Below are 15,732 nucleotides of genomic sequence, written 5' to 3'. Positions count from 1 at the left end.
ATGCGTGCTTACTCGTTCGCCGTGTGCCTGGTAGCAAATGAGAAATTTACGTCTTTTTAAAGAACCATCACAGAGGAGCACGGGAAAACATTTTTACATGAAAGAGCACAAACAGCAACCCTTTTTAAAACCACCGGGGAGATACACTCACCAGCTTCCCAGTGCGTGGATCACATGATTTTATACAGTAAGTTTGAAATTCACTCTACGGAGACAGGAATATTATAATAGTCATAATACATCATACAACCAGTATGAATTCTACTAATTTAAGTGCTGTTGTTACATATGTGGGATGTAAATCCATTTGAACCTTCATCATGCATTGCTAGTATTGGGTTAGGTAGGTGACCCATTGTGGTTTAAATCGCGGAGGATAACATATTAGATGTTAGTACTACACCTCCTTAACCAGACTTCCATCAGTCTTCAAACACATGGTATAAAAGGGAGTGTCACTGTCTCTCCGTGGAAAGCAGCTCATCATCTTATGTTTCTGTTCCCAACAATGAATCAAATAATACAAAACTGCCATACCCCTGCATTGTACTCGCATCTGCATTCAGATGTGTCCATTCAGTTAACGTAAGCGCTTCCATGCAGTGCATTAATTGTTTATTTATACGAAGATCCATCATGAAGCTGTATCTGTCGCGAGTTGCGCTTTTACGTTTTGAAGTCAAATGGTTTTACATGTTTATATGCACCCTCTTTTTCCCGATGAAGTGGTCAGATTTGTAGCCACAGCCCTTGCGAAACCCTTGTTCCTGTGTCGCTACATGTTATCTGTGCCAATGCCTACATGAATAACTGTTCGTATTGTCGTAGTAAGTGTCGTCATTTACACCATAAAAAGTCTTTGTTATGGCTTTAGAATGATTGTGTTTGTGAATGAGTTTAAGAGACTAGGACTGCCAGATTCATCACAAAGGAAATGGGAATAGTGCTCATGGCAACGGATGAGTGAGGTGAACTTGAATGTCCAGACCTTCTTTGTAAGACCAAAGTGAGTCTCAGGAGGCTTCAACATATGAAATATTCATTAAGGGGTTGAAACTTGTAAACAAATTTCAACAGAATCATAAGATTAGCTTCCAAGGAAACCATAATATCTGCCCAAATACAATAGTTAGGCCTAATGCAACTGTGGTACAATGAAACTTGTTGTAAGATCCCATAATAGTAACTATGGTGTTTTAATGGAAACTGTGGTTACTATTGTAAAAGTTTTGTAAGGGATCTAATCACCATATAAAATCATGATATGGAGCTACGTGTGTGTGTCCACATGTGTATCGGTTGACAGATGTTCTCCTGTTTGTTCAGTTCAGCACCTGCTGATTGTCCTGGTACTCAGTTTAATGTGCTTTCCCATTTTCCACTTCATTACTCCCCCCACAGTAAACAGACCACCAGGAGCAGATGTGGGAGTTTATGTACTTACTATTCTGAAATGTTTTCTTTCTGGTTTTGATTTACTTGATTTATTTCTGCTTATCCTAAATTTGATGATGATAAGACAGCACGTCATTCAGATAAATAAACTGTTAGGTGAAAGAAATCCCTCTTTGACTAGCATTTTTTAAATTGATGTAATTGTTTTGATATTAAAATACCTTTTCCTATGACAGTTTGTGTACAGAAAACTACAAGTTAGCTTTTCGGTGGTTGAGGTTTCACAAGAAGTGTAAACCGCTTTGTGGCGGTTTTAACATTGCCGTTTGTTTGAGCAGCCTGACAAGCCTGATATAGCAACATTGATTTAACCAATGGCATCAGTTTGGGGCATGACTACCTGTTTATTCAACCAATGGTAGATAGATGGATTGTTTGGGTAACCTGTTTGAAAACAATGATTATTTTTACAATTACATTTGGCGACTCTAGTGGTTTAGAAAAGTTCCCACTTCGCCAATAAGGACCTTGTCAAAATTATCAGTAATGTGTGACTGCCAGTTTTTGCCTCTGAAAGACAGCTCTGTTTTCTGTAATGCGTATTAGTTTTCGAATTTGCACTAGAGCTGTCAGAAGGGCTGAAAAACGAAATACACATTTTTCACCTAAATATATAAAAAATTCTGATTAAATTCTCATTTTAAAGACATAAGGGACTTGTGTAGCTCAGCAAGTATTGACGCTGACTACCACCCCAAGTTGGAATCCCAGGGCATGCTAAGTGACTCCAGCCAGGTTTCCTAAACAACCAAATTGGCCCGGTTGCTAGGGAGGGTAGAGTCACATGGGGTATAATGTCTTATAATGTGGTTCGCTCTTGGTGGAGTGTGTGGTAAGTTGTGCGTGGATGACGCGGAGGATAGTGTAAAGCCTCCGCACTCGCTATGTCTCCACGGTAACTCACACAACAAGCCACGTGATAAGATGTGCGGATTGACGGTCTCAGACATGGAGGCAACTGAGATTTTTCCTCCGCCACCCGGATTGAGGGGAGTCACTATGCCACCACAAGGACTTGGAGTGCATTGGGAATCGGGCATTCCAAATTGGGGAGGGAAAAAAAATACATAATTTCAGGCAGGTGAAAAGACATCTGATTTTTAAACCAATGTTTTCTCTTACATCCACAAGATGGTGCATTGAATCAAAATGAACCAAACAGCACCATGTTATAGCTTTTAGCTATTATTTATATCTGGCTGTTAACAAAAATGCCTGAAATGATAAAGTCAAAAGATTCATCCAGTTCATATTTTCAAATCTTAAGTAAAAAAGTCAAATGAGATAAGAAATGCTTCATTAGATGGTTATATGTCAACTTAAAATTGCACTGTAGCCTATACCAGTGCCACAGAACCACCACTTCATAATACCAGTGGTACCACAGTGTTTTTATTTGATACAGTTGTATGTAGGTACCTAATACTTATACAGCGAGACGCTAATTGGAGAGAGAGACACAACGGCCAAAGACCTCCACCCAAGAGGTGGTTCACTCCGAACATGTACGCTAGACGGACGCCTTTGAACGTTGCGCTGCCTCTCTATTTTTTCAGTCTTTCGTGCAGGAGTTCTGCATTTTATTAGATGCTGTGTCCGGTTAAAAGGAAATAAAAAATGTAAACACTTCTCTAAACACCCGCGTTCTGTTTTATTTGTTGTGCTGCATCTGTTCTAGAGAATGCGATTGGCCTGAAAGGCCTTTAAGTCATTATCAGTGCTTTGCACACATCTAAAATTTGAATGTGCTGCCATTACAACAGTTCAACAGCTGCCTTGTGCCTTTTTCAAAAGTGTCTTAATTAGGAGATTTTTATTTATCAGCCTCTAGAGCTTTTACTACATGTACATTGTTGGTTCAGTGTCGAACATGCCTTATCAACAAGTATATTTTAATAAATTCATAGATAAAATGTATAGAACTATATTTTCCTTGTTCACAGCTCTCTGTTGTGGGATTTTTGTTTTTTAATGGATTGATGTCTAGAGCAGTGGTTCTGAATTGGTTTTGGCTTCAGGACCCAGATTTTACAATGGATGTCAAGTGGCGACCCAGCTCAAAAATAGTTTTTGGACCCAAGTACCAAAATTGTTTAACTTAGAAAATGTAATTTTAATGGTTTCTTGCTCTTGTATATACATGCATTGTGGCTGGCAAAAACCATGACCACCTTGCATGTGAATCTGTATTAAATGTAGTCTGGGTCGTATTTTCTTTTAACTTGCATAGTTTTTAAAGATGAGGACATGTCACACAACTGGTCCATGTTGGCATCTTATTGATTTTGACAACCTCTACTAAGACAGATGAGTTTGGCCAAAACACCGTAGAGTTTGTTAGATGCACATACTTTGACGCCAACAGTAGGGAAGCAAATTATCCATCCATCCATCCATCGGCAACCGCTTATCCTGTGTACAGGGTCGCGGGGGGCTGGAGCCTATCCCAGCTAACAATGGGCCAAAAGTGGGGGACACCCTGGACAGGTCGCCAGTCCATCGCAGGGCGGAAGCAAATTATCCTCCTTTTTAATAGTTGATACTTTGGTATCCTATATGGTTAGTTGCATTTTATTATTTTTATTTAGCATTGTTTTGTTCTGCTGTTATCACCTGCCTTATCAGAACAGATCATGACCCATCAGTTAAGAACCCCAGCTCTAGAAGAATATTTTTCAGTTAGGATCGAACTAATTTCTGTTTATTTAATTGTGGGAAAATAAGAACAACTGGTCTTAAATGGATGATAATAGCTCTCAAGTAATAGCACACAAGACCACACTTTTTTTTTTTTTTTTTAATAGTGGTATGAATTTATAAATTGTTTTAGAGAGTGCTTTGCTAAAGCATGTCACCGGCCTCAACCTCAGAGGTTATGCTTGTGTGTGGCTAAATGTGTCTCCAGCCTTTTTATGTTCCAGGAAATAACACATAAACATCATTTTCCCACGGAACAGAGCACAGGAAGTAATTCTAATGTGCTATAGACTAAAAAATGGCTGAAAGAGCATCAGTGTGTAGCATGGAATCATAAAACAAATACAAACACTAAAAAAAAGAGGATTAATCAAATATATTGCACATTGAGATCTCAAATGAGATTTAGTTAACGTTAAACGTTAAGCTTGGGCAAAGCAATGGGAATTCAACCTTGTACAAACTCAAACACCCTTTGATCCACTGACAATTTACTAACCACCTTAAACTATATGTAACCTCTGTCAGAACAAACACTGAAACATTTGACTCCTCTACTTACTGTTTAAACAGTTGCTAATGCAAGTTCCACTTTTAATATAGATTTACTTGGGGTTTAGGGATTTGAACAAACCCATAATTCCATTGAATATCATACATTGGTACATTGGATGTCTGTTGTGAGTACTGTATGGCTACTTGATATCAAGAGGCAATTTTATTATTTGTATTCTAATTTCCAAGGAAAACTTCCAATTTAGTTTCATTGTATAAGACATTGTTGGCATATCTTTGTCTCTTTTTGTCACACATAGTCTTCTCTTGTTCATGATGCATCAACACTAATGCAAAAAAGCTCAGATAAACTTCATGAGTGTCAACTTGGCATTTCAACAATTTAGCATGATGCCTTTCATGGATCTCGTCACTGACAATATTCCGGACATGTTTGTGAATGCGGAATGTGTTTAAGAAACTTTGTTGTCCATCTTTTTCGTGGCCCCACAGTTACATCTCACACCATGTGAAGTTGAGTCTGTAAGTGGTTGTAATGTTCACAGTGGGGTAATGGTGAGGCAGGCAATTTGTCAAACCTGTATATAGATGGAATAGACTCTATAAAGGAATTAAGTGCTCTTAAAGGTGGTGTCATGTGTTTTCGATGCTAAAATATTTTCATTTATCCCATCTTAATAATACTTTGAGAAACAGAAGACATTACTTAGTTGATTTCCTCAAAGTGAAGCTCTGTGGTGCTATCCAAAATCGCTCTTTGTTTTGAGCATTACTTTTTCTTCCAAACAGATGTTTTATTTATTTATTTATTTTCTCCCCAATTTGAAATGCCCAAATTCCCAATGCACTCTAAGTCCTCATGGTGCCGTAGTGACTCGCCTCAATCCGTGTGGCGGAGGACGAATCTCAGTTGCCTCTGAGACCGTCAATCCGCGCATCTTATCACATGGCCCGTTGAGCGTGTTGCTGCTGAGACCGCACGTGTGGAGGCTTCACGCTATTCCACATGGCATCTACGCACAACTAACCACATGCCCCACCGGAAGCGAGAACCACATTATAGCGACCACCAGGAGGTTACCCCATGTGACTCTACCCTCCCTAGCAACCGGGCCAATTTGGTTGCCTAGGAGATCTGGCTGGAGTCACTCAGCACACCCTGGATTCGAACTCGTGACTCCAGGGGTGGTAGTCGTGCCAATACTCACTGAGCTACCCAGGCCCCTACAGATTAGTTTTTATACGTTTAAAGCTCTGAGTTTTAAATGGATAAATCTGTCCTCCCTACCCTAAACCTAACCGATAGTGTCATTAAAAGCAAATGTTAGATGAAAAACACAATTGCTGAAGCAACCGCATCATTTTGTGAAGTATAGGTCTCTGCGGAACAACAATAATTGGCATATCCCAGTCTGTGGGCATTTTCAAACCAGGATGTACGTTTTTCAACTATCCAATGAAAGTAGGCAATATCAATGTAGTAATCAGTGAACATTCCAAACCAGGATGGGCATTTCTCAACTAAGTCAGGAGTCTCAAAAGTTGTGTAAAGCAGTTGAAAATCACCCATCAAGGTTTGAAAATGCTCAATGATTGGGAATTGCCCATTTTTGTTCTGCAGAGACTATTTCAGCTCGTGTCGACTTGCATAATCTTAGGACTCGTACTTTGCGTCGTAAGTGCAACACTCCATCAACAATAGGGTTGTGCTTGAACAAGCTTATAAATGTAGTTGGTTATTTGAAAACATTCAATATATCACCTTACAAGTCATGCACTAGTAAAAGTGTTTAAATATCATAAGATAGCTATGTGAGAAAGTAAGTGTTTATAAAGTGAAAATCTGACATTTTACTTGTGGTTTGTGTCAAAGGAAATACAAGTCATAGTTGTTTTAGAGCATCTTGTGTTCATTTCAACAGGAAACAAGACATATAAAAAGTGTAGAAATGTGATTCAACCATCTGCCATATACAGACCACTTTACAATCCAATCAATTTCTGATGGACAAATTCAAGTCCTTTCCTACATGTTTTTTTTTTTTTTTTCTCTCTGTGAACATCCTGTTTCACTTGGTAATGTATAAGATTATGGAAATAAAATGGTTTGCAAATCCTGTGTAATGTTGACTTAACTTTAATTTGTTCTAGATTTACAGTTATTTTAAAAGATGTGTTGATACAACTTGGAAATACAGGCATTGATAATGCTAACAGTTGCAAAGAACCTAAACAGGCTAGTTTATTTTGATGCATTATAGACATTAAGTTCTAGTAGCTCATCATGAGCTTGAAAAGCAATAACAGCCATGGCCACAGAGGCAGACTGCTGTTTATTTGTTTAGTGGGATGGGGAATTGAGTTTGTGGTGTGTTTATGCTCTTACGGAAGGGCAGGGAGTTGATTTCTGTTGTGATGGGAGGGTGCGATTGCTTTGCCTTTCCTGTCCAAAACCCTCATCTACAAATTCTCTATCTCTCTGTCTTTGAACCAGGAATTAATATATCATTCTTCTAGTTTTTAAAAGAATGGTTTATGGTAGGTCAAGACCCATTAATTTTTCAACTAACTGCTCCTAGGTAAATTCAAATGGGATCCTCCCTAACATTTTGACTTTAATTGTTTAGTAATTGACTATTAAAGATCACTTAATCTTAACAGATCTGTGTATAGATAGAAACACACCTATTCTGTCTAAATACAATCACACCCTGGCTTTAATGACAATTAAAACAAATCAAGTTAAACATTTTGCCAGTTACTCCTGTTGTTCTTTGTCACTAGAATAAGACTTGGGCGGCATGCCAACAGCCGTGCATCAACTGTTAGAGGTATATTTAAAGTTGCACTGATTTTCTTTTTTCATCATTAATTCATCTTATAAACAAATAAACTGCATATGGTACAATGAAACTGACAGTTAAATTAATTGTCTGCGTTGATGGTGAGTTTCTCCCTGGGCCCTGTATGATTAGTCGTACATTTATAAATGGCTCATAAGATCATTTTTGTTTTGTTCAATGTTAATTGTTTTTGTGTTATTGGCTGCTGTCTAACAACTGAAATGCCCAAGGACAACAAAGATTAAAAGTGAAAGTGATTGGATAACTGTCAATAAATAAAACAAAACCAACCAACAAAAAATAAATAAATCACATAATTAAGGTGCATTGCAGTATTATTCATATTAAATAATAGAAAAAAATATACTTAAAAAAAAAACTGCAACAGTTCATTTGTGCATTCGATTCAGTTATCTTGTTTGTAATTTATTTTGATTCTCAACAGGCCTACCTTCCTAGCTTACACCGACAAGGTAAAACTATCCTTTTTTTACTCTTCAGACATTAGTGTTTATTACAATCAATATTGATTATTAATTTACTGTTTATTTGTTGTTTTTTCTTTTTTTTGGACTAACATTGCCATTTTTTTCTGTATTGCGTAAGCACTTTTTAAACTTTACAAATAAAATGTATTAGTAATATACACATTTTATGCTAACTGTTGTGCTGCGATTAAATCATTGGGAAGTATCGAGGCATATGCCATCTTTTCGATCATGATTTCTACAAGCTGTAAAATTGAAAATAATTTTTTTTTTTTAAGAAAAACAGAAATGTTTTTTTTGGAACCAATAAATAATAAATAAATGTTCTTGCCCTTTTATAGGGTTAAAAAAATAAATGTATGAACAAACAGTTGGTCTGTCAGAGGTTTGCAAGCGCTATGGCGAGTTAGTCACCTAAAAAGCAATCGAGTCATTTTAAAACTGGAAAAAGCTACTGTATCTGGCTACTTGTTTCTTATGTAAGGGGGTCTTTAGCCTATACCTACCATATAATCACTACGGATTTTCATCTTCTCAAATTCTGTGGAATATGTTCACGGAGATTGTAGGGGAGAGCGGGGCACAAACAAACACTTTTTGGTTTTCTTAAGTTTGTGTAAGTACATTTGGGGTCCAAAGTATTTGTAATTTTTTTTATAATTTTGACACATGTCTGGGACAAATATGTGGTCTTGTTTTATGAATACAGCATGTAATCTTTTCCCCGTCTGCCTGGAAAAAAGGAGAGTGAAATATTACAACTTGCCAGTTGCGGGACACATTGTAACAGCGTAAAATCCCCCTCTAACAACTGTATCTGATAAATAAATAGAAGATAATCTAAACTATGATGTCAATAATAGTCTTTTTTTATCTTCTTTTGCTCAATTTTTAATGCCCAATTCCCACTACTTAGTAGGTCCTCGTGGTGGCACAGTTAATCACCTCCATCCGGGTGGCAGAGGACAAGTCTCAATTGCTTCCGCTTCTGAGACAGTCAATCCGCAAGCTCGTTGTGCATGACACCGCAGAGACACCCAGTATGTGGAGGCTCATGCTTCTCTCCACAATCGCACAATTTACCACACGCCCCATTGAGAGCGAGAACCCCTAATCGCGACCACGAGGAGGTTACCCCATGTGATGGTACCCTTCCTAGCAACCGAGCCAATTTGGTTGGTTTGTTCTCCTTCGCATGATAAATGCATCATCACTACGACACACACCCTTCTCGGCATCGGCTCTGCTTTTGTTCACACAGACACGTCCCAGGATTGACCCCGGCAATGTTAGTTGGGTCTGATCCTGGGATCAAATTTTCTGGATTTCCGGCACCGGCTTGCGTTCACACAGAAGGCTCTTCAGCATTGATCCCGCCCATATCCCGGGATCAAAGCCCAGTGTAATTGAGTTCTAAGATGACACAAAGACACAAGTTTCTGAGTACACCTTAAACAGAAAACTAGAAAGCACTTTCATGATCTGGCAAGCTCTATTCTGATTGGCTGGCTTTATTTTCATTTTTTTACTTCGGGTCTTTGCCAGGATAAGTTGTAATGTGGACGAGCATACAAAAGAGACTAATGTTCACTGAAATGTTTTTAATGTTGGTTGGATTTTTAGTCAACCGGCTCTGAAAAGCATGAACTAATCTGTAATTAATGAATCATGGTTGTTGACTACTGTTCATTCTTGTCATTTTATTTTAATATTTTTTTGTTTTTTCAATGCAGGTATTTACGGCTGCAAACATCTGCTACATCTCTTTTGTTAGAAACCAGTCTTTGTTGCTCTGGCTAGTTAATTTTCCATTTTTGTTGCCATCATTTATGTGAGCCCTGTGTCTGTCTTGTAACTGGTGTTTTGGTAGCGCTGTCAGTGTGCTGTCCTCCATAAACATGCAACTAGGAAAATATTTTGCTTTGGAGCCAAATGAATATAGATGTGCTGACCTGATTATTCCCCTCTGATAACAATGAATTGTGTGTTAAGCAAGTGTGTGAATAATCCTGTAGATGGGTTTATTGTTCTTTGTACTACATTGCCTAATTTCCTGGACATTGTGTTTTTTGTTTCTTGTACAATGAAAATTGGCCCCAAAATACATAGTTTTGCTGTAGTTATGCAGTTGTTGCATAGCTTTTTTCAGTATAGCATTTAGGATCGCAGTACACATACCTTTTGAATCAAGTGCTTGGTTTTTGCTTGCAATTTAATATGCAAGAAATAGCTACTCTGTGGTGTAGACAGGGATAATTGTAGCATCGGTTTGGGGTAATTGTATGGTTGGGCGATCCGTTTTCAAGTGCGCAAAGTGTAAAAGAATATTCTGGGTTCAATACATGTTGCACAACACACACAACAAAATTGTACGGATTCATATTTTCTTTTTAAATTTGGCAAATTAGTTTGATATCATACAACTGCACTCTGAACTGAATTCGTACTGCTTTCACTACAGCTAATGATGTCGCTGGACATCGTTTTCATCTAATACATGAAATTACATGATCCTGTCAAACACTACAGCTTCCCATCATGTTTACACACTCTACTGATCGATTGGGTTTGGGTAAGGGCATAATATTAATAAGTATGTCCTTGACACCTTGCAAGGATGCGCTTTCTTCTGCATTATACATTTGGGCATTTGATGAAATCGTACAAAATCATATGAAATCATCTGAAATAGCCAACTTGTAAAATATGTACAAATTTGTGTGAGATCGGGTAGCAAGTTAAGCTCAATTGTCAGCATTTGTTATATAATGAAAACATTGAAATAATGTTTATTTCCATAACAAATATTTGATTTGCAGTTACAGTGAGGCAATTACAATGGAAGTGAATGGGGCCAATCTGTAAACGTTAAAAAACACATTTTTTCTAAAATATAGCCACAAGTCCTAAATGTATTAAGTGTTGTCATGACATACAGCGTTTACCTATGTTACATAGTCATGACAACAAAGTCATAGTATAATAGATATAACATTACACAGATGAGGTTGGTACTCAATTTTATCACACTAAATCATGTTAACATGTATAATGTTTACATCGTGTGGCTATACTTTTGAAAAAGTGTATTTGAATGATAATGGAATGGCCCCATTCATTACCACAACTTTTCTTTTTTTAGTAAACAAGGGCTGAGTAAAAAAAATGTTTGTGGTAAATAACCTCCTGCAACCACGCGTCCACATGTGGATGTTGTATTTTGGCTTTGCTATACACAACACATCATTTAAATGAATTTAAACTGACTGTAGAATGTTCACAAGACCCTAGACTGTCATTTAAGTGTTAAACTTCTGCCGCACAGAGTCACGTGACACGACATGACGTCGATTTCCGTGAAGCACTTCTACAGGTGCAGAGCTAACAAAAGATACTCGAGTAAGAAACCTATCTAAGTTTCTTCATTGACCCTGTTTGGGTTTAAAGAGTAGCATCTCTAATATCATTTGATATGCTCCTTTTTATTTAATAAAAATAAATAAATAAAACAAAAAAATTGTGCTGATAACCATTAAGTCCACATACGTGGATTTTGGAACAATATTTCTTCCAAAAGATGAAAACACATGTTAGTTATTATTAATTACTTTCAACATGAACACATCTGTAGGGTCATTTCACTTCATTTTATGTATCAATTTTTTTTATATTTTATTTTGTTATCTCTGTAAAATACGGTTCTATTTATTAACATTAGTTTTAGCATTTTCACATTGAGAGTTCATTCAAAAGCTTTTGAGTTATGATGAAAATAAGTCTCATTTGGAACTGCTCTGAGACCAGTGCAGACAGACAGCACTCTGGAGGTTAAGTCATGCACTAAATAGGGAGCAAGGGATTAAATCCAACTTAATATCAAAAGTTCAGATTCATGCTGCAGATGATGTTTGGATCACTCAACATGTTTGGCAGACATGGAACAATGATAATCAGTACATAGATTCAGAATGTATAATTTTATTTTAATACAGTTTGCATTGATTGGATGATGCTGACCATTACTTTAAATCAGAATTAATTAACATCTCAAAAACATGAATTACCAACACTACTAAAAACATACTGAATAAAATAAAAAAAATCAGACTTTCTATAGCTTGTGTTATTTAAAATGTCACAACTTAGTCCCACAGTCCATATAAACTCTATAGAGTATGTGGACATAGATTTAAAAAACAACATCAACTATTTGCTTGTTTATTAGGTGCTACAAGTTACAAATCAAAATGTGAAATTGAAAATGCACACAGCAGTCATGCTCGGGTCTCCGGTGGTTAACATTATGCCACAAATTATGTTGATAGAGCTTAACTTCTATTGAACCTGAAACATTCCTTTAAATACTGCTACATGTATAAACAGGGTTTAAAATTATTTGTGCTACAGTTACTAAAACACAGTCAGAGGTAGTCAAAAATGCATGTGACTACAGTTGCATTTGAGTGTAAATGCTAATGTGTTCTGATGCATCTCAGATAACAACAAAGGACCACCTACTCTCCAAACACCCTGTCGAAAAAGACCATTCATCTAAGCTAAAGCTATACTTAAAAATAAATAAATAAATGGAAGAGCCCATAAATTGGCTATACGTATATGCACAAAACGTCACAGAACATCTATAGTATTAATGATATCAACATACATTACATTTAAATAAAGAAAATTTGCTATGGTTAAGTGTCTGCGAAATGAATAAATGAAAGCCTCATTCTGACTATTGTTATGCTTGTTTAGCACTGTGTAAGAGGTGTAACTTTTCAGCCAGTGGCCTTTTGTAAGCAAATGCTGATGACACCTTGGAGAGGGGGGTTGTCATTCTGAGGGGTTGCGTAATGTTGTGTGAGGGAAGGAAAAGAGGTTAACGAGGGACCGCGGGTGTGAAGATAATCTTATCTCAGGTGAATTATATTTACCTGACAATTCTAATCTAATCTCCACAAACAATGGCAGGTTTAGCATTATCTCAGGTCAGTTTGAGCAGCAGTACTAGATTAGCTGGCTTTTCAGAGCATGGTTAATTTGGTCTGTGGGGTTATCAGCATCTATGAGAAAAAATGGGCTGAGAAGATGATGTAGGTGCTTAATCACTCTGCCTTGGTGAGGGAGCTTTAAGGATAATTTAATTTCAATGTCTCAATGTCCACTCTCCGAATTAAATGTTTCACCTATTTCTAGAAGCATAAATGTAAAGTTTTTCCTGAATGGTTGGCCCTTATCAATGAAGGGAAAAAAAAAAAAAAACAAGCACAGACCATGTAGCTGTATTGTAATGTAATAAAGCAAATATTCACCTTGAACACAAACAATGAATTCATATTAACCTAGTCACAGGGAATGAGATTTACCCGATGACAAAACAAGGTTTTTTGGAGAATTGCCCTTTTTTTTATTATTATTGGTGAAATCTTTGTCCACAGAAATTATTTTTGTTGATTTTTCTGTTTGGCTTTAAAGCAAGTTAAATGGGTTTTCATCCAGGTCACTTACCAGAAGCATTCCAGTGGACAAAAACTTGCATATGTTGCGAAAATGTATGTCTGCACAACCTTTTGTATGTCTATCCCTCACAACCTTTTCATTTTTGTCAAATTCAGCATCTAACCTAAGGTCCATTGGACTATCCATTCGATTGTATATTGCATAACACAAACACATGATATTTCTATATTACATTAAAGCACTCAAGTGCTTTCATTTCACTTTTGGTGTGAATGGACATTTGGACAGTGATTTGTTCTACTCTTTTGTTTCGTCCTTTGTGGGAACAGGCCTTTTACCTTCTGCTGTATTGGGTCCACTACAGTGCACAAAACAGGCATTTTTAAAAATGCAGGTTGTGATGTTGCATCCAATCTAGCATGAGTGATGACCTTTGACTCTTACCGATAATGCTATATGACCTTTTTATGTAATTGTATTTTGTATGCTTGACAACATAAATTTAACATGGCTGACGAAAGTGGTGATGCACTATGTTCGCACCAAGTACCATAATCTTCTATTGTAATGGACAGGTATATAACCCTCTCGTAATACATCATTTATTAAAAATAATTGGTATGAATGTATTCTAGTTTTTAATTAAAAAAATACATAGTTTTGATTTAATAGTTGTTGCATTAAAGGGATAAAGGGTTTAAATACATTTAAAGGGTTTAAGTACAATTAACTACTTTACAAATCACTTAAAACTGTCTTAATGTCCCCTGCTGTTTAAAGCGCTCTAGTAATGTAACCTGGTTTTCACCATATGGGTCTCCCTTTGTGTTGCCCTGAGGTCATTGAGACCCCCTTTCAGGTCAGTAGTTCCTAACAGACCCAGCCAGATGGATCTGTCTCAGCTGGGTACACACACCTCATCACATCACATCACATTGCTGGTTTGAGTGCTGAACACAGGCTGATTTATTTCCACTAGGAACCACTTATCAAGAGTAGAAATCTATTCACTCAATAATTGAACAATGTGCGTGACTTGCGGTTAATTCCATTTGCCACTGCAAGGAGATGCAAGGCAATGACTCTTTCAAGTTTCGGACTTTTCCTGGTGTAATAACATCATAATTTCATTAAAGAAAGACTTTTTTGTTTTGTTTCTGCTGCCTGTAGTGCTGTTCTTTTTTAAGCCAGATTTAAGGGCTCTGGTATTGAATAGAATGCATGTGATTATTATTTATGGTCGAGACATATAATTCAAGAGCACGGCTCACATGGTTCAGGAGGGCTAGTAAAGATGCTAGCCCCCCCAGAACCATGTGAGCCATGCTCTTGAGTTCCACAGATCAACAGTAGATCTGGACCGCAAGGACCAAATATTCTTTTGGAAGTGCATGTGACATGCGAGTGTGCTTCAGCTTTAAATGACTTGTTTTAATGTCATGGTGTCGTCATTAACTGACAATAATTCACCCATTCTTCGTGTCTAACCTGCTATTTTTGTGCAACTAGAGGCACCAAATAGTATTACAATATTCTGGCTGACTGGGCTGGACATTAAGAACATTGGCTCAACCTAAGGGGTCAAGTTTTACCGTATACTATAATGTGTGGGGGACAAAAAGCATCTTTCCCCAGAGACAGCTATTCAAACGTAGCTGCATATGCTGATGACATTTATATTTTTTGCAAGCGACAGATAAATCACAAATATTCAGTTATTACTGTAGATGTTTTGAAAGACACTGGTTTTTCGGAGGACTCTTAAAAGTGTGAAATGGATTTATATTTAACCATGTCTACTGCCTTTGAAGTCACAGCTCAGGAATAGGCCCTTGTGAAGGGCTTGGGACTATACACATTCTTGTTGTGCTATTAGACAATCAGCATTGTCCAGAAGAATGGGAATGCTAATGGAATAGCTTTCTCTCTGTATTATCACAGACCTCCTTGGCGAAACATTGGGTCAGTTTGGGGTAGGAGTACATGTTTGTAAGAACAATGTACGAAACTTGTTTGAAAAAGTACATTTTTGCTATTCTGTTTAGTGGCACAAAAATAAACCCTTTCGCTTGTGGAATATGCAACAACATTTCTGAGATGCAATCTCTGGCTTATGACTTGTTGAAGACAAAATCAGGATTTTTGAGTCCCATCAGACATCGTTGTTGATACTGGTGCCTCCCCAAGAGCATTGTGTGTGCGACTCTTGTGTGTATATTTTTCTATGAGATTTGCTAAGCCTCTTAAACTCACACATGGTTCAAAGGTTA

General features: G+C 37.2%; 1 protein-coding gene across 1 annotated transcript in view; it reads left to right on the top strand.

Annotated features, from left to right (window-relative positions):
- LOC127653120 (cdc42 effector protein 4-like) overlaps window positions 1–15,732 on the top strand; it is a 28,743-nt gene continuing 13,011 nt past the window's right edge. The window contains exon 1 of the mRNA XM_052139655.1: window positions 1–187. The gene's annotated coding sequence lies outside the window, so the exon portion shown is untranslated. The remainder of the gene's footprint in view (window positions 188–15,732) is intronic.

This window comes from Xyrauchen texanus, chromosome 12 (genome assembly GCF_025860055.1).
Source record: "Xyrauchen texanus isolate HMW12.3.18 chromosome 12, RBS_HiC_50CHRs, whole genome shotgun sequence".
Lineage (NCBI taxonomy): Eukaryota > Metazoa > Chordata > Actinopteri > Cypriniformes > Catostomidae > Xyrauchen > Xyrauchen texanus.
The sequence above is the reverse complement of the archived record's forward strand: the minus strand, read 5'-3'. Positions and strand labels throughout refer to the sequence as shown.